The 13,574-nt window shown below is 36.5% G+C and overlaps 1 protein-coding gene across 1 annotated transcript in view; it reads right to left on the minus strand.

Moving 5' to 3' along the window:
* The window catches only part of LOC150101157 (immunomodulatory peroxidase-like), a 70,379-nt gene extending 57,936 nt beyond the window's left edge, over positions 1-12,443 (minus strand). Inside the window, exon 1 of the mRNA XM_090401221.1 lies at positions 12,215-12,443. The gene's annotated coding sequence lies outside the window, so the exon portion shown is untranslated. The remainder of the gene's footprint in view (positions 1-12,214) is intronic.
* Between the last annotated feature and the right edge of the window lie 1,131 nt (positions 12,444-13,574).

The following is a 13,574-nucleotide window of genomic DNA, read 5'->3' on the forward strand; positions in this document are numbered from 1 at the left end:
ACTGTTTTTTTTTTTCTTTTTTCAAACCAGCTGTTTTCAATTCTGAGATCAAAAATCTAAATAATCTTTGACTTTAATAGTTTTCTTTCACCTAAGAAAAAACTCTTAACGTCCTAAAATGTTTGACCTTTCTACCTTCTCCAACATGTCCATTAAGATCTCGCCTAACGCGGTTACTTTTATTTTGAATAGTTCTCTTCAAATAAATAAATTTCCTCCACATCCATAACTAAGATTTCATACTACTTTCGATAATTTCATTAACTGCAGTGAACAATTTTTGTGCCATGATTTTTTCCCAATTTTTTTTATTATTATAGTTGCAGCTTTCTCAGTTATGCTGTGGTCAGAGTAACGCTCCTAATTCTCATTTCTTTCCTGTTTAAATCCAAAAGCGTCATACAGAAATCTGTTCAGTAAATTTCGCATATTCGCCTAGAGGAATTGAAACTTTTCCAAGAGGGTTAATCATGGAAGAGTACAGCAAGTCCATATTTACAAATGAGTTGACCGTCGCCGTCATCTCATTTATACTTGGCATCACCATCTTCGTTATTAGGATAGACGATAACAGTATAGCGCAAAGTCCACTCCATATTGATTTCACAGTGCGCATATGAAGAAACTTCCCCTCCACTGGGTAATGTGATCCCCCCCTCTCCTGTATTAGAGAGAAGAATTAATAGTTTTGATACCCAAGTTAGGATAATTTTAAAAATTATTTTCTTTGAACTCTAAATTGTACTCTCAGGAGACCCTGTAACTCCTAGAGAGCGCGTCCCCTAGGTGGCGGATAGGGGAGTCCACCATGTGTGTGTGTGTGTGTACATGCGCGTGCGTGTATATATATATATATATATATATATATAATGGGGTAGTCCGAATATGCTGAATAAGGACTCGTGGACCAACAGGGCCAATCATCTTGATTGTAAGGGAAGCGGCACTCCCATGGACCCCTAGCTGGATCTATCCTCTCCTTCTACTTTGAGGAAGACCCACTTACTTTAATCTTTCCTATAAGGCCTTATCAGCCATCTCTTCTTACTTTATGACCCTTGTGCTATTAGAGTACTCGAGGGCCATGGGGTCTTTTCATTTCTGGCCTTAAAACTATGTCCTCTCTATAAACCTTACTATATTTCTTCTATAATCTACCCTTTCCCCTTCAATATACCCTATTCCTCCTATGGGTTTAAATTCGGAAGAAGGCGAGTTCAGAAGCCTTAAGGTAGCAGCCCTACCACTGAACTATTCCATCGTCAGGCTAGTCCCCTGACATGGAGAACATAACCATACTTGTAAGCTGACAGAAAAAGATAATCGGATTGAATCTATGGGAAACGACCCTGGAATGGAAAAGGGAAAACGAAAATGGAAACGACAAAATATAATACACATAGCAAACTGGAATGTAAGAGGAATAGCATATAAAGAAATAGAATTAGACCAGTTATTAAATGAAAGAAATTTTAAAATAGCAGTAATCACTGAAACAAAAAAGAAATTAAAAGGAACTATGAGAACTGAAAATTTTAAAGTGATATATAGTGGAGTAGACAGAGACCAAAGAGCACAAGCAGGAGTCATGATTTGGATTCATAACTTCCTTTCAAAACAGTTAAAACATTATAAATTATGGAATGAAAGAATAATAGAAGCTAGAATAAAAATAGATAGAGGCTATTTAACAATAATTGGTTTATATGCCCCAGAAGAAGGAAGAGAACAGGATAATATTGATTTTTATAATCAGCTACAAAACATATATAATAAAATAAATATGATTACATAATTTTAGCAGGAGACTTAAATGCAAGAATTGGAAACGCGAAAATTAATAATAATATAGGAATATATGGAGAACATACTCTAAACAGGAATGGTAAAAAATTGATTGACTTTGCAGTTTATAATAACCTAAAAATAATGAATTCTATAAACATAAAGACATACATAAATATATTTGGGCAGCAAGAGGATGGAAATCAATATTAGATTACTTCATATTAAATGAAAAGACATCAAAATTTTCACTAGATGTTAGAGTTCACAGAGGATATGAAATAAGCAGTGACCACTTCCTTGTTAAAATAAAATTAAGATTACCACCTAAATGGCTACAAGTAACAAGAACAGAAAGAAAAATTGAAACATTTGTTTATAAAACTAGACTATTGAATGACACAAATGTATAATGGCTATATGAACAAAGAATTAACCAGTATCTAGATAAAATAAAACAAAATGAAGAAATAGAAATAGAATGGCTTAATATAAAAAACGATACTAAATGCAGCAGCAAATGAAAGCTTAGGAAAGACTAAAAAATTCAATAAAAGAAAAAACTGAAGATCTGGGATGATACAATCAAAGAAATAATCCAAAAGAAAAAAGAAGTCTATCACAAATGGTTAAGCAGTAAAAGATTTGAAGATGAAATAGAATATAAAAGAATAAGAGCCATAGCTAAAAGAGAAGTCAGAAAAAGACATAGAGAATCATGGAATAAATTTGTTTCTAATTTAGAACATGATTTATATAAAATAAGACCCAATGTATATAAGATTTTGAAACACCTAAATGCAGATACCAAAGAAAACATAAAATTAAACACCGAATTGAAATCAGAAGAATTTCTAAATTACTACACAGAACTGTGGACAGACAAATATTTTATAAAAGACAACTGGCAAACAATTAACGAAAATGAAAAGGAAATAACTGAAGAAGAATTAGAAATCAGCCTGAAAGAAACAAGAAATGGAAAATCACCTCGAGAAGATAAGCTAGGTTCAGAACTATATAAATACGCAGGAACAAGATTCAAAGGAAGACTTATAATTTTTAAATAAAATTTACTCAACTGGTATCCCCCAATAGAATGGAAAAAAGCAATTGTGATTCCTATCTTTAAGAAAGGTAATAGAGATGACCCTAAAAACTATAGAGGTATCAGTATACTAAATTCATGTTACAAAATATACAGCAGAATCTTAAATAACAAACTAATGAAATATTCCGAAAACTTTATTCTAGAGGTACAAAATGGATTTAGAAAAGGATGATCATGTATAGACCCAGCCTTCTGCTTAAAATTAATAATAGAGAAAAGAAGAGAATACAATTTAGAAACACATATTGCATTTATAGACTTTGAAAAAGCATTTGACAAAGTTAAAAGAAACATATTATTTAACATATTAAAAGAAAGACAAATACCAAATAATATCCTAAAAGCTGTCACAAGTATATATGAAAATAATCAAATACAAATAAGATTAAATCAAGAGCTATCATATACAAGAGAGATAAACCAAGGGGTCCGACAGGGATGTCCCCTCTCAGCAACTCTTTTTAATATCTACTTAAATGAAATAATAATAGAATAGAGTAAAAATTTACATCAAGGAATTAAACTTTCACCTACAGTGAAAGTTTAAAACACTCTCCTCTTTGCAGACGACCAAATAATAATTACAAATTCTGAAGATAATTTACAGAAAGCTATTTTAAATCTAAATGAGATATCCAAAGATTATGGTATGATAATATCAACGGAAAAATCAAAAACTATGGCCTTTAAAGGACAAGATCCAGCAAGAACTAAAATAGTATTAGATAACAAGATCTTAGAACAGGTGAATTCATTTAACTACCTAGGATGTATGATCACTTATGAAAAGGAAAAAGATATAAACATAAAAATTGCAAAATATTTAAAAATAACAGGAGTAATTAACTCTATATTTAAACCAAACCTAGTTCAAAAACAAACCAGGCTAAAAGTATACAATACATTAGCCCTACCGGTCTTAATGTATGGAAGCGAAATCTGGACAATAAAACAAAAAGACAAACAAAGATTAACAACAGCAGAAATGAAGTTTATGAGAAAAACTGCAAAGTATACCCTATTTGATCACAAAAGAAACGAAGATATTATGAAAGAATTAAACCAAGAACCAGTAATTGAAAAAATTAAAAAATATAAACATAGATGGATGGAACACGTTCAAAGAATGAAATCAGAAAGATTACCAAAACAAGCCTTAAAGTACAAGCCATTAGGAAAAAGAAAACCAGGACGTCCTCTTAAACGATTCGACGATGACTTCTAAGACCGGAACAGGCCATACTAGGTCTAAATCCTTGATACGTATGATGATGATTTTCTTTGTAAACATTATTTCATACAGTCTTAAAAATAAGATTCTATAATGTAAAACTTTGTTCACAAAAAAATTCTTTTTTTTCAGATCCATAATATTATTATCAACAGACCTCCATGGAGTCAAAAGACTCATCGCGGGAGGCCTCATTCTCACAAGCACAGCTCATCATACCTCGACTTGAATGGATTCACTGTCTCTGCACTCGCCACACTCTCAGGCAATGCATTCCAATCACTCACCACTCTCCATGCAAAAAATCCACTGCTCTCACCCTTGCTCATACCCGCCTTATACAGCTTCCAGGGATGGCCTCCCGTTCTTCCTCTGGTAAAATCTGGTAATCCTTACCAACTTATACGTCTCGATCATATCTCCCCTCTATCTACTAGAATCTCTGATTTGCATTCTATCAATCGTCCTTATATTCCACATTCTAAAGACCAGAAACCGACTTAATCGTCTCTGAACACTCTCCAGCATCTCAGGCGACCAAATCTGTGCACAGTGATCTATATCTAGCCTGATCAAAGCCTTGTGCAATGGAATCATAAGATTGTTATTTCTATGTGCAGTGTTCTCCACATTCCCATAAACTGCTTTGTTGTCCTCACAATTTTAACAAACTGGTCTACGAAATTTCAAGTCCCTATCCACCATCACCCGCAGGTCTTTCATCTCCTCTTAAATATCCCCAACAATCTTATACTTTGCATCCCAAATTTTAAAACCCCTTACACTTTGCAACATTAAACTGACATCCTTATATAGTCCTCAAGTCAGACAATATTTAGGTTCTCCTACAAATCTAACATCTGATCTACTCCTCATAACTCCCACAACTTTGTATCGTCTGCAAACAAATCTGTAAATTTCCAATGTCATTTACATACAAATTAAACAACAATTTTCCTAAAACATACCTCCATGGCACACCACTAGTGACTTTCCTCTTCGGGGATATCACTCCCCCATACACAACCTACTGATACCTATTGAACAGTCACTCTCCAGTCCAACGAACTAATCAATCCGACCTCATTGGTTCCGATTTAAGTAGTGGTCGGTCATGTGGCAATTTATCGAAAGCCTTTGCAAAATCGAAATACACTACTGTATACGCATCCCCTTTGTCCAATGTATTTGTCATCTTGTTATAATAAGTAAGGAGAGATATCTAAAACATGATCTTTCTTTAGCAAACCCATTCTGTGCTTAATTCTGCTATTAAGAATTAAGCACAGAATTAAGCACCCCCTTTATGAAGCGGAATAATTTTTCATCCTTCCACAACTTTGGAACTTCGCTAATGTAAGAAACATGTTAAAAATGTACATTAAAGGTGTTAACTCTCTGGAACATTCCCTCAAGGCATGCGGTGATATACCATCAAGTCCCATGGCCTAGTTGACATCAAGTTTACTCATTTCCTCATATCTCCTGCTCAAGTTCTGAATTATGTTATAATCAAAAGGATGGAATACTTTAATGAACTGCTCATTTAAAACTTCTACTATATCCTCCTCAGTATTTATCATTCTTCCATTATTATTGACCAACATTATCCTTCCATAACCTCAGTAGATGCGGAGCTTGACTGCACGAAGGAGGACTTGCTTTCGAATCTAGTTGGCGACTAAAAGAAATTTTTCTAAGACTTTTTTTCGACCGGTTCTCGAGTTAGTCGATCTCTGGCACGGGCAAGCGGGTTTTTGTTTCCCGGAAACTCGGGTTTTTCGTCCTAAAAGTCAACCGTAGAACCCACATTATTTCAGACATTAAATATATGTGTTAGGGACCACGAGATGGCGGCACTTGTTGAGCCGTCTCTCTTCACTGTGTGCCGCTTAATTAGTAATAGTCTTGGGCCAGCTATCACTGATTGAGTACCAGTGGAGACTGAACTGCCCACTGTCTCCAAAAGTCAGATACGGTTAAAAACGGCTTCGCCTACTCCCTATACGGAATAAAAGGAGTTACCTGATTTTTTTTTAAATCATTCTTCCTCCTACTGGCCACATATCGAAAAAAAAACTATTATCTCTTTTAGCCGCATCTGCTAATTGCTGTTCATACCACACTTTTGCTACCCTTACCAAGCGAGTCACCTTCCTTGCTTGCTCTTTGTCCTCTTCATGCAACTGATTGCCACTCATCTCATTACCTCCACAATGCCTTTTTCTTCCAGACAGTATGCTTCACTTCTTCAGTCATCCATTTTAACATACCTTATTTAATAGTCAGACCTTGCGAATACACTCAATTATTGCCTCTGCCAGATACTTCCCGAGTAGAGACCAAGCGCTGTCCATCCAATTCCTCATGGAATAAGGAATTGAATGGACAGGAAATCAGCGCTGTAATGGACATAAATTTCTACAACTCGCCTCCTGAGTTTGTCATAATCACCCGCCTTATAGTTTCACATAATCCTTTATCGCAAAAGTTCTGATATGGCAGAACACCACCCAAGTGATCACTTCATGGTCACTTTAAAGGGTTTGAATATATATTCTTTCTTTCTTGCGGTTATATCAGTTGCTTTAATATGATTTTTGTTCTAGTGTTTATCAACTTTCTATATTCCCCCCCGTGATGTGCGTGTGTGTGTGTATATATATATATATATATATATATTAAATGCTGCTCTAGAAAACAAACCCTTAAATTTTTCAAGACACACTAAGGTCTCCAAATAAACGGGGGTGATCTTGCAACTCATAATGAAGCAATGCTTCTATCCCTAATAGCAACATTTACATGTTCGAAATGTTTTCGGAAGGTCATCCTCAGTGACCTTTATTTTATTTTTTTGTAGCCAATACAATCAATGATAGGCAGCTATTTAGAACTCCACAATGAAAGTTTACGATATTGACATGTGACGAATATCCTCAACACACGAATGAGCCATTTTCTAAGAATAATAACTCAACTGAATCACTAAAAGGTGTGGGCTTTTTTTTTTATTATTATTATTATCGATGTGACAAGCATTACAATCTCTATTTTTGTGCTGTCTCATTTTCATCGCTAGCATATTTATTTCCTTATTGCTTTGTCTCTTTTCATAATTTGTATACAAATATAACGGTAAAGCAAAACTGGAAATACCAACAAATCATTAAGGCGAGTTAAAAACGTGGTGAAAGAATACTGGGAATCAAGCGAAACTAGAGAGGTAGGATCTGCACCTTGTTGTTCCGAAACAGAATCCAGTCTTCCAAAATTAATGATGCATAGGTCGTCACCGCAAAGAATAAAAATAAATAACCAAGAATAAATAAAAGAATGACTAAATATGAAGACATAACTGCAGTTGACACAAAGCTGGAGAGAAATTAATCAGAACCATCAAAAATGATGGTTCTGATTTCTAGTGATGGACCATCAAAAATGATTTAGAGAGACTGGCATCGAAGAAACGAAAGGCCATTTTATGTGGAGAATGCGCTAAAAGAGGAATCAACCGCGCAAGCCACTGAGGCTGTGTTTAACTTCTCCCCACCACCACCACACACATTACGAGACCAGTTTGGCTTGGTTGGCCGAGTAGCTAGCGTGTCCACTCTCCAACTAGCAGGCAGTGGTTCTAATCCCACTGTGGGTATGGATGATTGTGATTGTCTTTAGGTGGACGATTTCGCCGCTTGGTGTGAGACCACCGCCTCATTCAGTGGAGGCCTGAAGTGACTTAAAGTTCCATGTTTCGTCTCTAAAACAGGGTTTCCGGACTACGTAAAAAATTAATTAAAAAGAGATAAAAGTCAAAAAAATCCTTAGCGCACCTGCGGTACAAATGTACTAGAGGTTTGCAAATTACTTTTCGTGGGTGGTAACCATATTATAAAAAGGCAAAAAAAAAAAAGCTAATTCACTTTCATGGAAAAAGCATGTAAAACGTGGTTGTTATGGAATTACAGCTAAAGAAATTAAAGCTGTAAGACTAGTGTGATTACGCCTGTTGATCGAGTGTATTTTGGAACGTCTGCTAGTTTTGTGAAATGAAAATAGCCCGCAAAGCACGAGAGGATTTTATCTCCTATCCGCCTCCCAAGTTTCCGAAAGGTTAAGTCCTTCACCTCAGTACAAGATCTCTTTACTTGAAAAGTCCTTCAATTCTTCGCCTCCTAAAGGCGATTCGAAAGAAAGAAGCAAGAAATAATGTGGTGAAGGAGAAATGAGCACACTGCAAAAATAATGAAGGCAAACGCAGAAAGTGGCTTGCAGTGATTAGAATAAAAATTCCCAATTTGGCGAGGATTTGCGATTTATAGTATTAAAAGTGAGATCTGTCTTGAGTGGAACGGAGATTGGTGTTTCGGAGACGAGGTGGGGTAGTGATGTACCCTGAAAGATCTGACCTTACCTTAAGATTCCATATGATCATAAAGTAAGATAACGCGAGGTGCGGTTTTTCTTGTGTGAAATAGAAATGCTACTACACCATACCTAACTACTGCACAAAGATCTGATTTGCTTGGATATGAGCAGGAAGAGTTATTAATCCTTAGAAGGACTGGGCGAGTAACCAAAAGTTTTATCATCAGGTATGTTTTAAGCGTTAATTCAAATACAACTAAGGCCACGAGGATTGTATTGCTTATCAAGATAATGTTTCGCAAATGGAAAATCCTCAATCTCCATCTAACACCGGATAACAACTTCAATTGGAAGGGGGGGGGATCAGCCTAGAACATGATTTTCTCGTATCTGACCGAAACTAAAACACATGTCCTTCCATTCAAACTGTGTATTGTATTGAATTTCCTACTGCGCCGCAGAGGAGGGCAATCGTCGGCTATAGCGGTACTGAATCCTATTCTCACATTTGGAGTAGGACTCCAAAGAGCTGCCTCGAAATGCTCGACTCAATAAAAGGAGGACAATCTGATTACTAACCCATTTCTTACGAACTCACTCCTCCCACTTTCGCACAGGCGTTTGGTTTCTGCAATTTGTGTATTCTATAAACATTTCCATAGCAAATGTTCATATAAAATAGCATCAATAATTCCTCCCACTCAGTACTAAATATGTCGGAACACGTGTGGCTGCCGCACAACATCCCTTCGCAGTACACCTTGAAATCCAAACAGTGTCTTTTCCTCCTCTATCCCTGCTACTGCTGTATTTCAGAAGCCTTCCCCTGATGTGTTTCCCCAAGGAATACAAAAATATACAGGCTTTTAAATATAAGCTTCTCTTTCCAACGCACTACCCATATACGGTACTAACGTACTATAGATTGATTAACCGACCTCTCGTGAATGGACTAAAACATCGACTATGTAATGTAAGCTGGAGGAAAGATTTGAAGATAGTCATTTAATTATGACATAAGCAAATGGCTCAAAGAAATGGGACCAACTCTCCTTGATCTTTTTTACTGCCGGTAGCACACCTCTCACTATTTACAAGAGCACTGGGGAGGAATGAATTTCCTACTTTAACATAACAGATGTGCTCTCAAAAGGTGCTGAAGTTTTTCTTCCCCTTAAGTCCTAATTTTCCTCTGTTTAAACTACTGAAAAGTTATTTTTTGACAACACCAATTAACATCAATTTGCCTTACTATCTCTGGGATTACCACTATCCTATAAAAAAAAAAAAAATCAGCTAACGCCTTTTTATTCCCGTATACGGGAGTAGGCGAGGCCATTTAGCCCTATCTAACTTTTGGAAACTGAGTGGGCAGTTCAATCTCCACTGGTACCAATCAGAGATAGATGGCCCAAAGCTATCACTAATTAAGCGGTACTCAGTGAAGACAGACGGCTCCAATGTGCCGCCATCTCGTGGTCTCTAACCCTAACACAATATATTTGATGTCTGAAATAATGTGGGTTCTACGGTCGATTTTCTTGAGTTTACAGGACGAAAAACCCGAGTTTCCGGGAGGAAAAACTTGCTTGCCCGTGCCAGAGATCGACTAACTCGGGAACCGGTCGAAAAAAGGCTTAGAAAAATTTCCTCTAGTCGCCGACTAGACTCGAAACCAAGTCTTCCTTCGTGCGGCCAAGCGCCGTGGTTGGCAAACGCCACATCCACTGAGCTACACAGGCTAACACTATCCTATGATGTTCTCTCTTTCCCCTCCCCCACAACAAGCATGAGCGAAACCACATTGACGACTTCTTTTCGCAAGGTAGATTTGTGGCGAGGAGTTAAAAGCCAATCCTGGAAGTTGTATAGCAGTGTTGTTTTTAAGGAGGTAGCAGAATAATTTTTGAATGGGGAGATTAGTAGAATATGCTGGCGGAAGGACTCCACGAGGAATATTGATAGAGGTACGGTCAGAGACAAGCGGTTTCGTAACCGAAAGCTTTCAATGAAGCTGAAATGCTGCCAGTAAACATTAAAATAAAATGAACTGTTGTTTTGAATTGAGGCTGAAACAACGAAGTCGATTATGTATGTGTAGTATATCTTAATGGCCTGTTCTGTCAGGTTGTCTGTTTTGCGGGAGGAAAAATCCTGCCATTTCATACATTTTTTTTTATATATATTATATGCATTTCTTTTTAACAAGTTGGTATACCAATTGCGAAAATCATTCGGTTATGCCATATTAAGGAAAAGAAATATTAACCAATAAAGATCCGCGAATAGATTTTCAGTTTAAAAGACTAAAAGTTGTCCGAGTCTTAGACTGGATTCGAACTTCTGAAAGTGAGCCTTCTTGATTTGAAGCTTGGAAAAAAAAGTGCTCTGAGCCATTTTTTTTAGGAAGCAGAAAACGAGCTGCGGAAAGGAATACGCTAATTCTTACTGGAAATGTGGGGGCGGGTCGGGTCTTCGATTTTCTTTCAAGCTTCATCAACCGAATGTTCTTTGTCGCTCGAATCGATACAGATATTAAGCAGAAACTAAACTGAACACTAACTATAAAACAAAATCGTATTTTCGAAATAAACAGCTGAACGGTAGACGCAATTATACCAACATTCCTCTACGCTTGCTTGAAAACTCTTATTCACTCTCGATATTTAAATCGGAGGGGAGAACGCTTCTCTGTATATTCGTTGTTACATGCCATAAAATGCATAATGTCTTCCGGAATTTGAGAAAAAGGGAGGGGTAAAGGCAGGTGCAGTCGAAGGTGACTTTCGAGAGAAAAACGGAATTAATAAAATAGTCAAATAACCCTAATAAGAAATTTGGCAAATCTTTATTATTGCAGGTCTAACACGGTAATTGATTCTGCAGAGAAAGTATATTTTGTGGAACAGTAAGAAATGTCCGAGTGAAAATTAAACCAGAACTGACTGACTATTCGTGAATCCCGACACAAGAAACAGCACAGCGGAAGATTCCCGTCAAGTGGAACGTCAGTCGACTCCGTTGGCTAGTTCTTTATCAAATCTCATATATTGTTTATAATTTCCTTTTAATCGGTTGATATACGAATTGCAAAAGTCATTCGGATATGTCATTTTAAGGAAAATGTGGCTGCCATTCATCATACAATTATCTCTAATCAGAACTTTGATTGCAAAAAACTTGACAAACAGCCAAAAACTTCGTCGATAAGGCAGCCGTCAACAAGACAAGAGTATAAAAACGTTTAAGAATTTAAGTACATTAATTTCATTATTTTATTTTAAAACAATTACGAAAACATTTCTAATACATAAATGGCACAGTGAAAAATACACAATAGGTTTTTTTTCCCCCCAATTTGGCATAATTACTTCCCTCGTTAACCACTTTCCTTTAAATAAATATTACTTTTAATCACGGTTCCTTAGACACGTCAAATGCTTAGTAATGAGTAAATTGACTACTGTGTGTAAGGTCTTCGATATAACACTACTGTAAGGTAAACAAGACACGATTAGGCTTAATTTCATTATGTCAGTAAATCATCTTGTGGACTAATTCACTGCAACACTGAAATTCGCTAGTCAGAGGGGTTGCAAGCAGTTGCGTCGCAATCGAGGTCATCACTTTGACAGGTAATATGTTGAAAGAAACTCTCACTCCCCACCATTTTGGACGTTTATTTGAAAGAAAACCAAAGAATAAGTAGTCGTACTTACCGGATGTGAGCACTTGTTTCAACGGCGTTGTATTTTAAGCGTGACGCAATTAAATCGGTTCGTTTGCCATGGAATACATTGCGTATCTCTAAGTCTACATTTTGGTCGAAGCGATGCTTGTATTTTCTGAGATTCCATTTAAACGATCAGAGCACTCATGTCTCACCACACCCTCACACATAAGCTGCCACCTCGATTAATTTCTGGTCGCCTAAAGGTTTTAGGAAAATCCCCCTCTCTCTCAGCAATTCATGTCAAGGCGGCATTCGAACAACTTACGAAGCCCCTGTTTGAATATCAAGGTCAGGTGTTGCGGTAGTAGCGAATCAACCAGTTTTCCTCGCCTTTAGCCGCCCTTCCAAGAATAATGAAATCTGACGTCATGAAGCATGATAGCTTCTTCCCCCAAATAGACGAACCGTAGATCACAGGAAGGGCTCTCGGTTGCTATCTACTTGGTGTGACGTAATTCTTTTTCCCAAGTAACTGTCACAATGACATTTAAGTGAAACCTTTGTTTTGTTATAAGGAAAGGTTCGAAAAAAAAAAAAAAAAGAAGATAAATGTGCGTGTGGGTTTGCGGTAGTTGATAATTGATATTCTCTTGGAACGCATCCTCTTTATGACATTCGTAGATTTGCCACCAACCCACTTAGGACTATTTTCGAACCTGAAACCAGATAAGAAAGAGATCTCAAAGAAATGTGTCGGTCAGAAATAAAAAACGTGTCTTGCGAAGTCTGTTGTGTTAATATTACTAAAACGGCAGGCAGGTAACCAACCCAATCCTGGTTAATTTCTTCACAATAGTTTCCATGTTTCGCAGGCCATCTCAAGGGTTCCACGAGAAATCGTGGAATAAATAAATAAAAGAATTGTAGAATAATAAATATATATTTATTTTAAAAAAAATACGAGTGACGCATGAAATAACGTGATAAATTCCAAGTATCTCCAAAAATATCGATGGAATTTTGTCTGGTAATACTGGAGTAAACACCGCGCAAACCAGTCCTAGTGTTCTACTTGAATAGAACATCCATATTGACTTTGAATGTGACATTTGATTTGATAGTTTAAAAATAAAATAAATAAATAAATACAAAAAAGTAAATGCATTTTTTTTCTTATAATACAAACTGATTATGCATAGCTGACAACACTTTCTTACGTATATAAATTTTCTTGACAATAAAATGAACTGGGTTCTTCGATGCCAACTTTTATTGGCCTGTAGATGTGGAAATTTATTTTCGATATGGCAATTATTGTGGGAGTTCTTTCCATGGGAAACAGTTGAGATTGGCTGCTTCACAACAGTAAAGAGAGCAAGAAGTAATATTTTACGAAACCAAGAGGC

This window comes from Typopeltis vanoorti, chromosome 12, assembly GCF_054136105.1.
Source record: "Typopeltis vanoorti isolate ZY-2024b chromosome 12, IOZ_Tvanoo_1.0, whole genome shotgun sequence".
NCBI lineage: Eukaryota > Metazoa > Arthropoda > Arachnida > Uropygi > Thelyphonidae > Typopeltis > Typopeltis vanoorti.